Source organism: Colias croceus, chromosome 11 (assembly GCF_905220415.1).
Source record: "Colias croceus chromosome 11, ilColCroc2.1".
NCBI classification, from domain to species: domain Eukaryota; kingdom Metazoa; phylum Arthropoda; class Insecta; order Lepidoptera; family Pieridae; genus Colias; species Colias croceus.
In genome coordinates this window covers 8,185,787-8,200,339 of record NC_059547.1, presented here as the reverse complement: position 1 = coordinate 8,200,339, position 14,553 = coordinate 8,185,787, and the positions used below count along the sequence as shown (strand labels likewise).

The 14,553-nt window shown below is 31.9% G+C and overlaps 1 long non-coding RNA gene across 2 annotated transcripts; it reads right to left on the bottom strand.

Annotated features, from left to right (window-relative positions):
- Positions 1 to 571: 571 nt before the first annotated feature.
- LOC123695619 lies at positions 572 to 8,984 on the bottom strand. 2 transcript variants are annotated; one of them, XR_006751954.1, is made up of 3 exons: positions 8,784 to 8,984; positions 7,237 to 7,370; positions 572 to 721 (listed from the first exon to the last, which is right to left on the bottom strand). It is a non-coding gene; the product is annotated as an uncharacterized LOC123695619 (long non-coding RNA). The 2 variants fall into 2 exon arrangements; XR_006751955.1 differs by lacking the exon at positions 8,784 to 8,984 and adding an exon at positions 7,460 to 7,577.
- Positions 8,985 to 14,553: the final 5,569 nt, after the last annotated feature.

Below are 14,553 nucleotides of genomic sequence, written 5' to 3'. Positions count from 1 at the left end.
AGATAAGTACATCGATTTTTGTCTTCTTCTATTTTTATAATATAAATTCGAAACATTTCCAAGCTTTCAAAGGTTTAACGCTAACTTTAGCGAGAAAGGTAAAGACGAAAAAATTTATAACAACTATCCCTTAATGGGAAGTTTTACAAATTAAATAACAACTTATATATATAAGAACTTACGGAAAGAACAGTCTTCGCTTCGAGCTAAAACGTCAAATTTAACCCTATTCAATCATCCGCAAAACTGTCACAGCAATAAGACAGTTTTTCTCTTTCAAAGAACTTCGCACTTGCAGAGAGAACTTAATATCGAGATGAAATAGAATAATCTTAGTTTTTCGCGAACAGTTGTCAAAATTATATAGTTAAGTAATGCATTAAATTGGTGAAGCAATATGCAATGTATTCATTATTCCTTCTACTAATCTTACTAAAGGTTCCCCTTTATCTCAAATGTATGGTGCATTAGCGCTCTAAAGGTTATTTGAGCGTATGTGCTTAATCAATGTCTAATGGTCTTCGTAATCAGCGCTAAACATAAGCCTACAAAGAGATTATTCCAGCATACTAACAAAATTATACATCAAGGTCGCACATCTAATTAAGATGGCTGGGATTTGGTTCCATTGTCGATTTCAATTGCTCTTGAATTCCTTAGCATTGTGTGACGCGGCGTTGCGGTTCACTTTGCTTGTTTGCGTGGAACTCTTCACAAAGACCTGAAAATTCATTTGGAATATAGAGAGATATTTTTAGTAATGCGTTATTTAACACCAGTTTTATCAAGAAGACAATCAGTGCACTATGCTGAAAACACTTCCACACTTACACTAATTGAAACACGTTAAACATTTATCATGATTTCATAGAGAATGAACACCGAATTTCTCCTTTTACACCAAAAACATTTTGGAGTTTTTAAAGTGTCAAGAACATTTGAAAGAGAAACTAAAGTATTTCGAAAATGTTATTTCAACACGGAGCAAAATTCAAACTAACCTGTGTTGAGACGATTTGTAAAAAGCAAAGGTCGAGAGCGGTAAGCGTGCAGTTTCTGAGCATTGTATGTGACATGTACCGCCGTCAGTTAAACTAAGCCCTTGCTTATGTAGTAGCGGAAGCGATAGCGGAAATATGGACATATGGGAACTATTATACTTTCTGTAGAAGTATGTCTTTCTTATGTACATTATTTAAGCGTAGGGCGCATAATGAGAAGAAAATTGGTATAATGTAGCTTTGATAAGTGGATAATATGTGTCTTAAAAATGTTTTTTGTGACGTAAAAAAAAATTCGCGTTTTTCTGATGAAATACATCCGTAAACAGCACAATATCTAACCATTTTCTACGAAAAACGATAATCACAAATCCAAAATAATAAAATTACTTTAAGTCGATTTGATTAATGTTGTCAATCTTCGTTGCGTATCGTCCTTGCTTGGTCCTTGCAGAAAAATGCGGACCATTTAAAAGGTTGATCGTGCGGGGTGAGGTAAGTGTTTAATTTTGGCGGGAGGCGGAGAGTGTCCGTTCTGTAGCGTTTAGCTTACTATTATATTGTATTATGTGGTAGCACTTAATTATAATAATATTATATAGAATCTGACGGTAGTAACAAAATTAAACAATGATAAAATTAGATGCATATTTAATACTTATAGCACCAAATACTTATTTTACCCATTTCCTTCCGAATGTCTATATACAGACCCTTACTGTGTTCCCAGCTTAAACAAAGGGGAGTTCACAAAAACGAGGAACATTTCTTTGTGTCACTGCTCTCTTTATTTTACTTTTTAAATTCAGCTTCACTGAAACTTGTACGAATAGTGATGTTACAGGTTGAGCTGCACTTCATTTGATGGCCGATTTTCGTTTAAATTCAAAGTGTGCTCATCTTGTCACTAACGTACAGAGGAATGCTTCTGTATGAAGAACCAAAAGAACTTTGTATAAAACATCGTAGTAGAGTTATTCAAATACTCAGAGTTTAATGTCAAGGTTGGATTATTTTGTATGTCACGTGTGTATAGCAAAGAAGTGATTAGGAAACCATCGTTGTGAAACCGATACAATAAGATGTCAATTAAATACGTATTAGAGCAATTACTTCTATTATGCATGTTATCCACTAATATTTTCTGCGAAAAAATACGAGCTTCTTGAAAATAAACCAACCTTTACAATCAAAAAACAAAAACTCACGTCAAAAAATTTGGTGCTGGACCATCATCGTTACAATCTTAGTGTTACCCTGTGTTACCTATTAATATTATGTTTATTCCTGGAGACAGAAAGAATTTTGAATGCATACCATAGAGATATCGGCTGAGAAAATCCAATAAATTATAATTTTTTCTTAAAGATACATAATATATTATAGCACTAATTATTGCAACAAAGCGTAGAAGAGAATTTGTATTCCCATTTCCCAATTGTATCTCCTATTATAAGGAAACCCACTAAAGACGAGACTACATTGCTATCTGTCGTAATTGCTTGGAATAAACATTTACAAAACACCCCGGTAACAAAAGAAATATGAGGGCAATATGGAAACTCATAAAACCTTAACTTATTTATTCGTAGCTCGTTGCGATAAAGACGAGAGCGATATAATTTATCGTGGGGTCTTTTTGACCCTGGGTACAATCACATTATTCGTGTATTTGTTTGAGAGCCCTTCTGAGAATAGCTCTGATTGAATGGCTAGTTTATACCAGTTATATACATAATAAAATAAACATATATTCCTACAACGTGAATATTGTTTAGTTGAATTTTGGATGAATTGGCAAACGTTACTACAAAGTTAGTTAACGTCACGTTTTACTTGCGGTTTTGCCTTCAAAGTAAAATCATTAAAGCTGGTGCCGTGATGTATGAGAAAAGTTATTTTCAATGAAGACATATTTTCTATAGGGAGGATTTTGTCACGTCTTTCATGGAGATCTATAAAAAGTTTATAGGCGGTAGAAGTACATTGTCGCGTCGCGTTCGATTCTTAGGAACTTAGGTATCGGATAAAAAAGAAGACCTTTTCGCCATATTATATGGCAAAGAATATTGATAAATATATTGATCTTAATTCGTGTATTCAATATAACTTCTAATTTTGGAAATATTTTCTTGATTATGACCTGCGTGCGTAATCCATCAATCAGCCAACCGGGTTTGTTTGTGCTGATATAAATTAGCCACTATCTCTTATTACACTATCTCTTAGGATTACTTTCAACTACAATTAGCAGAAAAACAGAAAATAAGATCGATGTTTTCAAAGAAATATTATACTTCTAGGAAGTATGTTAAACTTAAAACATAGAAATTATTTACGCTGTCAGGTACAGCGATGCCTTGTAAAGAAGATGACATAATATGGATTTTTTTAGGGATGGTATTAAACGAAAATTATTAATTTTATGATATTATACAATGTAGAAATTACAAGTATGGTGGAATGGTTATGCGATGTCTCTTAAATTTTCTCTTTTCTTTCTTCCTTCAACTCTTGAGATTAATGATCAAGTTCCTTAATACTATACAATTGTAAACAGCATAGTAACATAGATAATAATACGATGTTGACAGAACTGGCTCTCTAATCCAGTTCGTAGTTCAGATGACTTCATGCTTAGTAAAGCTTGAGATGCGATGCTATTTTGATGGTAGTAATATTGTTTTAGTTCAAGTGCGTCTTCATTTATTTGATTAGTATTTATAGAGACTAGTATTTCATTTGGCAATATCAGTTTAAGTTAAAGATGGTTTACAAGAGTGAGAAATATCATTTTTGTATATTGTGGTATAATTATCATTTACATCTTTTGTAAATAATAAAATGAATGAGGGTCTAAATATCATCAAATTATGATCTTAAACTTTAATAGCCTACATTTAATAGTGGCTTCAGAAACAAAAGTTCAACCAAGAGAAAAATAAACACTCTACAGATTCAAGAATAAGATTTAGAAGAACACCAATAGTAAGTCGATTTAACAATTTTTCAGCGTATTTTTCAATTATTTCGATGACTTAGTTTCCTTAAATGTCTATCGATGCCATCAATACAGATTTATGACACATCCTAAATCAAGAGCTTATCCAGCAAATTACAATTTCAAGCAGGTTATGAATCAGGCTGCATACATTAGAATAATATGGCCGGAGTCAAAGTTAGGTATTACAAGAACATTGAACAGAGGAACCGTAATGGGGGCTTAATTCCCGACAGAGGCTATATGAGGCCTGAATAGACCTAGCTCCGAGATGTATGGCATCGGAAATTGGAATCGGTCAGGTGTAGGGTGACATTGTATAATCATTATCTTTGGACTTGGGGAAGTTATTTTTAAATTAATCAAGCTCTGTAATCATTCGAATGAAAGTATGTTGTAATTATTTAAATATCTATCGAAGTAGTGGGAGGCTTAGTTGGCTATCTCTATAAGGTCTATTTACCTGATAACCATCACTTGACTATTCAGATAGCTGATTTTCCTATAATATCTGATTTAGAATTAATTCCATTTTAATATCCCATTGAATAACTTTATACATACAAATGTTAGCTTTCAACAATTTTTTGGTCGCATAGATAACGTTAGTTATTAGTAGACATTTTTTACTCTTTTAATAAACCGTCGCATAAAATAGGAATTGAAAAAAAATATGGCGTTGATTTTGATTATCCAGATCGAAAAGTAATGGCAAGTGATTGCCTCACCAAAGATAACATACCTACCTAGTTATCTTCAAAATTATTTTTGCAAATCTCAGTCCCATTTGTATTAGTAATATGGTGTGCCTACATAGTAATGTCCAACAGAGAATGCATACATAATAAGATTGAAGAAACACTGACAGACCGGCATGTTTTATGTGATGTTATTTCCACTACATAACTGTGATTGAAAGCTTTATAGGTACTTTAAACTTTTATAACTATTTTTTTTATTTCATCAATTTTTTTGCTTTACATTTTCAAAAAGAAAACGAAGTCAGTGGAATAGACCTAATTCCAATTAGGTATATACTATATAATATTTTTAAAAGGAATGATCTTTTTGTTTGTTTGTACTGTTATGTCTGAAACTATTAAGCAGACCTTTTTTAAGTTTTCATAATTAAAGTCAATATTTTACTTACACACGAAGAGTTCGACAATTATTATACTTCAAGTTTTATACTCTACTAATTTTGAAACATTTATTTGGAGAAACTGGGAATTACGAATTACAGAAAATAATTCTTTTTTAATTAAAGTGGTATTTATTACATAATATTTGTTATTAATATATTGTATTGCAATTTATCTTAAGTACGTGGGAGGCCTGAAAGCTCATTTTTCTAACAGCCATTTTGTCGTAATAAATTGTTCACTTTTTTGACACGAAAAAACCGTCCTCCGTCATTTATTAGGTTTTCACAGACGCATTTATTTTCGTTTCGTTGACGAAATTATTTATCAAGAAGGTATTCAGTTTCATTTATGTTAAGTCGTAATGAAAGACGTTTAGTCGTCGGCCTTTGCGATATTTAAATTTGTCTAAGGAAATATTGAGATTTATCTTTTATCTGGGAATTGAGATTAGGAGCGACATCGAGCTTCGTTACTTTTTTTTATTTATTTTCCTATTAATTTTACACAGTGATCTATTCCAGGCAACCGGGGTAAAAGGTAATCATCAGCTCAATAAAATGAATAGTACGTTATTAGTTATTCTTTAAATTCATAGATTGTAATGAGCGTTTTCTGCATAAAAGTTATATCGTAGTTTATATATCATAGTTTGACACATTCAAGTTCCAACATAATCCTCAAATTTTTGAACAGAATCGAGCAAGATAATTTCAAAAATGAGCCGTGTAAAGTATTACAGAAAAGGTAACTTCGTTGATAATGATAATAATTATAGATAACTTGTTCGTATACTTAAACTTATACTCAAATACAGGTGATAATATAAAGTATATGTACTAATACCCTATACTAAAGGAGAGGTGGCTTTTTTACTAAAGCCATAATAATTGAGCTGAAGACGACAATATAGTACCACTATTGTAATACTGTGATAGAACTTTATACGTAAATTATACCATGAAAATGTACGAGTTAAATCGACATTAAATTCAGTCCATAACAATTTCTATCCAAAGGAAAATTACCCATTAGGTATAATAATATTGCTTCAAACGACGGAAAAAGTAAAAGAGTGTAAAATATAAAATGTGTACGGCATAATGCAAAAAGTTACATTAAACCACTTCTACATTGTCATTTTTAAATTTCATCTTGAATTATATAATGACTGGCTCTTTCTTCACGTCATATTAAAAATGCATTTTACAAGTTGGCTATAAAGTGACTCCAGAAAAATGGACGAAGAAATTCATTTTTACATTGTCTAAGCTTATTATTTAACGGTATATATTTATCTTTTGGATATAGTTATCTAATACTAACATGTTTGTAATGTCGTTAAAAGAATCATTTATTACAAACTAGCTACGCTCTGCGGTTTCACCCACGTGGCTACGCTCCTGCCCCCCTAGCCAAGTGGCTTTCTGTTAGCGTAGCGTTCAATAGAATATACTACGAATGTATGAGATTGACGTAAGTTGTAGATACACGTATCTACAACTTACGTCAATCTCATACATTCAATAGAATATACTACGAATGTATGAGATTGACGTAAGTTGTAGATACACGTATCTACAACTTACGTCAATCTCATACATTCGTAGTATATTCTATTGAACGCTACGCTAACGTATCTACAGCTTACGTCAATCTCATACATTCGTAGTATATTCTATTGAACGCTACGCTAACGTATCTACAGCTTACGTCAATCTCATACATTCGTAGTCTATTCTATTGAACGCTACGCTAACAGAAAGCCACTTGGCTAGGGGGGCTGTTGTTCTTAGCCTGATGATATACATATTATAGCCTTCCTCGATGAAAGGGCTATCTAACACTGAAATAATTTTTCAAATCGGACCAGGTTCCTGAGATTAGCACGATCGAACAAACAAACAAACTCTTCAGCTTTATAATATTATTATAGATTAATTTTTTCATGGATTATATAGGTACATACATATGCGTTAAATGCACTAAACAATTATTACCAGATCTATACTACATAAAATGTAATTCAACAACTACATTTAACAAAAGGCTCAGACAATTTAATTTAAAGCTACATAGATTAAATACGTACTTGACCTAAGCGCTGCCCACAGTCCAACTTCACTGAACAAACTCTGTCATCGAAGCGAAATTTTGTACTCGAACTAGGAGCGAGTTTGGTGCGTGTGTTTTCAATTTCATAAACGGATTTCAGCAAAGTGCAAGCTGCAAGGATACGTTCACATTTTTGTTACGTGATTTTTTTGTACACGTGCCAATAAACAACTAAGTAGAGGAAGAAAGGTGAAACAAACTTAGCCATTTATATTTATGCCTCTAGATGGGATCACAGAACATACTAGTTCTTTGGTACATTTTTCGTACTGAACGGCAATTAATATCTTTGAGACGACACATGCCGACGTGTTTCCGCTCTGACAGCAAGATGTTGACTTACCACCTCTACGTGACGTGACAAATATCAACATACCCTCACTATAACAATCAAGAGTGACAAGGATGTGGCATATTATTATTGTAAAATTATCTATGGAATGGTTACGTTACCAAATACTTATTTAAATAAGAAGAAGAAAAGTACATAATTGACGAAGATAACTTTTAAGTATTGGAAAAGACTTTACCGAGTATCGAAGTATATTTTTTTACAAATCACAATATAACGAAAATAACGAAAATGTAAGTACAATAACTTTAAAAATAATTCAATAAAAATCAACGTTTTATCATAAAAAAACGCGTTCTGTCTCATGTAACATGAAAATTTATCTCGACGCGTATCTGCACTGATCTTAACATTGCGTCGCTTGCAGTTAAAAGTTCAGAGAGCACAAAGTGGCTTACAATGGTACCGAATACGAGTCGAATAAAGCCTCTGTATAAACATTTATGTCCCCTTTTAAGCGTCAGTTAATAGCATTCGTAAAAATCTTTATTACGACGCTATTATAACAATATCTTTATGCTGAAATGATTGCGGATTAAAGTGATTAGGTGTTTTGGTTTTAAAGGGATTTTTAACATTTTTATTGAACACTAGCTTTCCGCCTGCGGCTTCGCCCGCGTTTTCAAAGAAAAACCCGCATAGTTCCCGTTCCCGTGGGATTTCCGGGATAAAACCTATGTTACTCGTGGATAATGTAGCTTTCGAACGGTGAAAGAATATTTTTAAAATCAGTCCAGTAGTTTATGAGCCTATTCATTACAATCAAACAAATAAACAAACAAACAAAGTCTTCCTCTTTATAATATTAGTGTAAATTAGTGTAGATTAACATTAGGTGTTTAACTGTTTAGAGTTTACTTTCGTATATTTATTTGATTCTATGTAGCGGAAACATTGCGTACTTAAATTTTATGGAATTCTATATAAATGTTTGATAAATTAATATTAAAACAAACTATTTTAAAGGCACACATTCAATTTTTGTCATATTATTCTAAATTTCGAATTTCGATTAAAAAAATCTTAAATCAATAAATTTTCAATTAGTGATTAACAAGCGCCGATTAGTGAATTGACTCACTGACTACACAAAATTCTTAATAATCCATTTCGTATTTCTAATCTTAATTGATTTAATTTATACCTAATGTAAAATGTAAAATGTTATTTACCATAGTTTATTATTTTCACAAACAAGAGCACTCGCGAACTGAAACGTTTTATCATTTTTAAAATACGCAAATAAATCATTACGAGTGCATGTTCACGTCAAATTCAGAACACTCACGCTTTGTTAGCTTCTCGCCTTACGAATACAACGGATTTAGAAACGTTTTGCGAGATGAATCAGTACAAATGTGTGTCTTACAGGAGTGATGTATGGCTGAAATAAAACTACAGTCTTGTTGTGTTCGAAGCGATGCGTGGTATTCGCGCGTTTTTTATCTGTGACTGAGCTGTCAAAATGACATTTGCGCGCGATGACTTTTTTATAAAAAAATTGTTGTAACACAGCATGTACCTATTAGACATCGTAATTTTATAAATAAATAATTTTATATAACTTCGTAGTAAAATATGATTATTCTATGAAGTTATAAATTATCTAATATTATAATATTGTCTAATCTATACATATATAATAAATCTGTAGAAGGGTCAATTCTGTACATTGAAAATATCGAAAAAATAAATAGCACTGTGTGCTGTTACTGGATCGATACCAAGCCCAAATATGTGATTAAAAAAATTTTTGTCTGTCTGTCTGTATGTTCAGGCATCACGTGAAAACTAAAGGTTCGATTTCGATGAAACTTGGTATAATTATACCTTATTATCCTGGGCATAAAAAACGTAGAAAAAAAATAAATCGTAATTTTTCTTAATTTTTCCGCGCGGACGGAGTCGCGGGCGGAAGCTAGTATTCAATAATCTGTCTATCTATTAAATGAATACAAACTAAAGCATGTTCTAGTTTTTCTTGTTCTGCGAAGGCTTATTGTTTCGGACTAAGGTTTCGGAAAGGTAATAAATAATTTTGTGTATTTCGTGAAATATAGATTCAAAAAATTAATTTATGAACTCTTCGATAGTGTGTTCTCTAAAAAAACATAGAAACAAACAAAAGTTGAAAAATTTGCTTTTGTATGGCTTCCACCATCATAAGTGCGATAAAAAAAAACAAATCCCTTTATAGCTATAAAGCATAGTGCTTTCTAGAAGATAATATAAACAATGAATTCGCATAGACAAGAAATGCAGTGATCAAAATAATAAGAGTTTAGATTGCAGCTACAAGAATCTTATTACAGCTTGCGGCGATATTGAATTCAAACCATTGTTTACTTTAATATAGTCTGACGAGTTCTAGATTTTTACGATGATTGCGGATAAAAGATGAAATGAAAAACGTATTTTATGAATGAAAAAGATTGATGATATGTTATACTCGTATATTTTGGAATAATACATGAAACTGAATTATTGGTATAGAATAATTCCTTATCTATTCTTCTATTCTAATATTATAAAGAGGAAAGGTTTGTATGTATGTATGTATGGTTTTCACGCATAAACTACTGAATCAATTATAATGAAATTTAGCACACATATAGGTAGAGGGTATCTTGGATTAATACATAGGATAGGTTTTATCCCGGATATCCCACGGGAACGGGAACTATGCGGGTTTTCCTTTGAAAACACGGGCGAAGACGGGGGGAAAAGCTAGTTAATTGTGAAGCCTAAAGGAAATAATATCTAATGAAAAACTTTGTGAAGCTTTTACATGAATACCAAAATAACAGCTTAGCCTTTTGGCACTACGCAGTTAAATACCCTATATCTTAAGGGTCCTTATTTACGTATTAGTCAAGAGAAGTATACATCGGTAGTTTATTAAAGTTATAGGTAACAATGTGTAAACTGACATTATCGGCATGTGGAAGCGACACTAGCTGTAGTTATGTTATTTTTCAATAATGTTCTGATGAATAAAAAGGAATCGGAAACGTGAAATATGTTCACATTTACTATTCAATCCCACAAAATAGATGCGAGAATTTCATAATACCTAATTGGTACCTATAAAATTTCATTCTCATATACTTCCTAGAAATGGCACGTCCAGTATCATAATTGAATACCTGGAAATCAAATAAATGCTATTGCGTAACGAGCGCAAAACTAACAATACATACTTTTAAACATTAATATTATAAATAAAAAGGTGTACATAACGGATATTAACGCTCCGGTAGTGGTCAATTAGCGCAATTTAGCTATTTTTCGGTCACTATAGTCGAATCATGTCCTCTTACTTTGACGCGTGTCTGCGTTAGTGTGCCTTTTTTGTAGATCGAATGTTGTGTTTAGTACCCTATCTACACATAGTTACTCATAGCACAGCTAATATAACACTATTTAAAAACTTATATCTTGTTGTAGATATTATTTCGTTGCTTTTCAAGGTAAAAACATTAATAGCTTTATCTCGAAATCTTGAACCGAGCATTTAACTGAATTCAAATTCCCTGTCGCAGTAAATTTACAAGCATCTGAGTTTGTTAGTCATATTCAGGGAATAGGTCTGTACATTACACCTCCTATATTAATTTACGTTGTACTTGAGTACAACAGTGCATTTCTCGCGATATGACGGGTTCATTTGTTTTGTACAGCGAAATATTACTCGTTATAAATGCACGTTCATATTTGTTTATTATTATTCTATGAAAATGTGTAAACATGTTTTCAAATGTGTAAGATAGGTATTATGAGAAAATATGACTCGCTGATATAATGTAAACAATTTTATTACGCCACAATGTTTGGTCTCCACATTACATCTTCTATTGACATTCTGCTTCCCCTCCTGAATTCCTTCCTGATTAAATTGACACAAACTTAATTAACAGAGCCGTAGGTATCTATTGTTATAGTTACTCATTATTCTATGCAGTTTTTGTTCCCTTGCAGGGACGTAGTATTATGTGGTGTTATTATACCTATGGGTTTTTGAATATAATTACTTATCAAGGCAAATAGTAAAATAAATTTAACTTCTATTCTATTTCTAGAACACGGTTTTTCTTCACGATGTTTTCTTTGTTCTGATAGTGTATTTGTCAAATTTTTATGTTTATTTAGCATAATATAATAATGCTATCCAATTCTGTGTTTATATTATCTTCTATTAGTAGATATGAATACAAAAACGTAATTTCGTCGAATTACACAATAAATATTTCGGCTTCTATGGAAATGTAAATAAATTATTTGCATAGAAAAAATGTGTGATGGATAATATAAAACACGAAAACAGAAAACAAATGACAGAACATTTTTCAGGGAATCAACAATGAAAAATGTTGTGTGTTTATTTTTATATCAAAAATATAAATCCAATGTTCTAGGTCCTAGTAAGGGACTCTTTCTGATGAGATATTAGGTAGAGATAAACACGGGATAAGATAGGAAATATGGGGTGTAAAACATAGTATAACCCCAATATAAATATATAAGAACTGGTCATACATTTACCTAACACATCAAACAAGAGAATGAAGTCATTCAAAATCATAATATATTCGTTATCATCAGCTTATTTAGTTAAAGCTTGATGTACACATCCAATACGGCTTGTGCCAAGTTGAGTTAAATGGAACCATGTCTTCTAACGGCGATGATTTTCCTTCACCGTTTAGAGCAGGTCTTGTAATTACGACCTAGCTACGTTTTCCTTCACCCATTACAGTAGTCACGTTATAAAGCGAATAAATTGAAAACCCAATTAAATATTCACGCGTTTGTTTAACCCTCGACTTTTTAAATTGGAGGTCTTAACTCCGCGCCAGAATTGCGTTAAAACCGTGTATTAGGTGTGTATTTGCAGGATTACATTGAAAAATCAATCGTGGTAAGCCCTTCGTCGGATCTAATTGAGAAGGGATTTGTGATTAATATTAAATGTGACTTACGAGCCGTGGTGATTGGATACGTAACACCCGCCCAGTAATATATTCAGTTCTAATGATAAATGGTATTGTTCATTTGAGTGTTATTGATTGCGCGAATTAATTACGCTTTTTTCATGCTATATAGTGGTGTGAATGTACTGTTTTTTGACGTCAAAAGGGGTTTAATTAGTTAAGTAAATTAATATTTTTACAAAATGAGACGACCCTCGAGAAAATGTCTATTAAAATTTATAAAGCGGCTATAGGTGAAGTATGTTAGTAAATATTAGGTAGGTAACTAGGTAGGTATATAAAAAGATATATATTTTCTGTTATTATTTATGTTTTTCACCGTTGAAACCTTGTTGAAATACTCTATTTGTGTAACAAATGTTTCTATTCCGAAATTGGTCATTCTAAAACTTTAGCAAAAAGCAATTTATTTTTATAAAAATAGATTGGGTCGCTTCATAAAAATAGGTAGGTATTTACGTATTCCACGAACTTTTATGTAACTAAAAAAATCTCATTAAATTGTTTTTGTACATTTTCTACGAAACATTACAAAAATAAATCCACCCTGGGTTATTTCAAAATTAAAATAACTTATTTGCACCGTGACAAGTAGGTTCTATGAAAATATTAGAAGAAATTACAGGCCATGGTTTGCCAGATATATAATTACAAGCTCCAGACCAGCTCAGGTTGAACAAGGATGGATATAATTTTCAATTTTTTTTAAAGAATATTTTATTGAAGTGAAACTTCTGTATCGGGGTTGGAAAAATTTTAGTGTAATATTTTTCCGTTACGCGCCATCTTTTTCTTATCCCTACCACGCGTGATTCGACGTATTTCTGTAAAGTTGCACAGTAAATTAATTTTTGAAAAATAAGGTCATAAAGAAGTTTCACTTCTTACGTGTGTAGGTACACTAGTATCTACACGCACACATTTTTTTTATCGGTAAAATGATAATATGGGAAAATTATTATTTTCATGTGTTAGATTTTATGAGAATATGTATTATACCTACATTTAGAAATAAAAGTCTTTAATAATAAAGATTTCAATAGTATGATGAACCGCATTTAAAATCGCAGGGAAATTAGTTATTACACAAATTAGAAATCGCATTTTAACTTTGTCTTCTTCAAAATCATTCCTAACTATAGAGCGGTAGGTTATACGAAAAATATACAGGGTGTCCCACTGTTGGTATACTAAGCTCATATTTTATTTTTGCATACGCTGAGTGCGTAAAAAAATACTTATAAAATTCCAGACGCATTTTTTTTTGCAAATAGATGAATTCTTAAAACTCTATACCTATTGTGTACAGTGTACACCCATAACAAGCGACCCGCCACCAGCACGTGAGCTATCGTTTATGATTATATTTTCATAGACAAAATGCTCATATTGTCTATGAAAATATAATCGAAGCTAGAGAAGAAAACATGGATTTTCAGGAAAAATTTAGCAAAAAATGTCTGACGTAATTTTGTTGTTTAAGTATTTTTTACGTGATCAGTGTATGCAAAACTACAAGTTGCTTCGCGCTTAGTATACCAATAGTGGGACACCCTGTATAGTCGGAAATGTGATACCCGCTTTTAGTGAAGTTTATCTTCTAACAAGGAGTAAGGGTTTGTTCGCATTCAGAAAATAATGTCCAATATTAGATTTAGTTTTCTATTATGTGAGTTGCTTGTACAATGTCATGTACACAATGCGGTATTTAAGGTAATCGAATTTAGTACAAAGAAGAGATTAGATAATAATAGACGTGTAATTATTATTTGAAATAATGTTGAGTAAATTCTGGTAATTTCAGTTATAATTGTTGTTCTGAATATTCGACGCCACAAGGGAATAGGAGACTTCATTATACAGCAAAATCTTAGTGTAACATTAACTAATCCGTTTTCTAGCCTCGGTACTGCTTCCTTGTTTGTGGCCTTTCCAACTGTAATGCGTATTG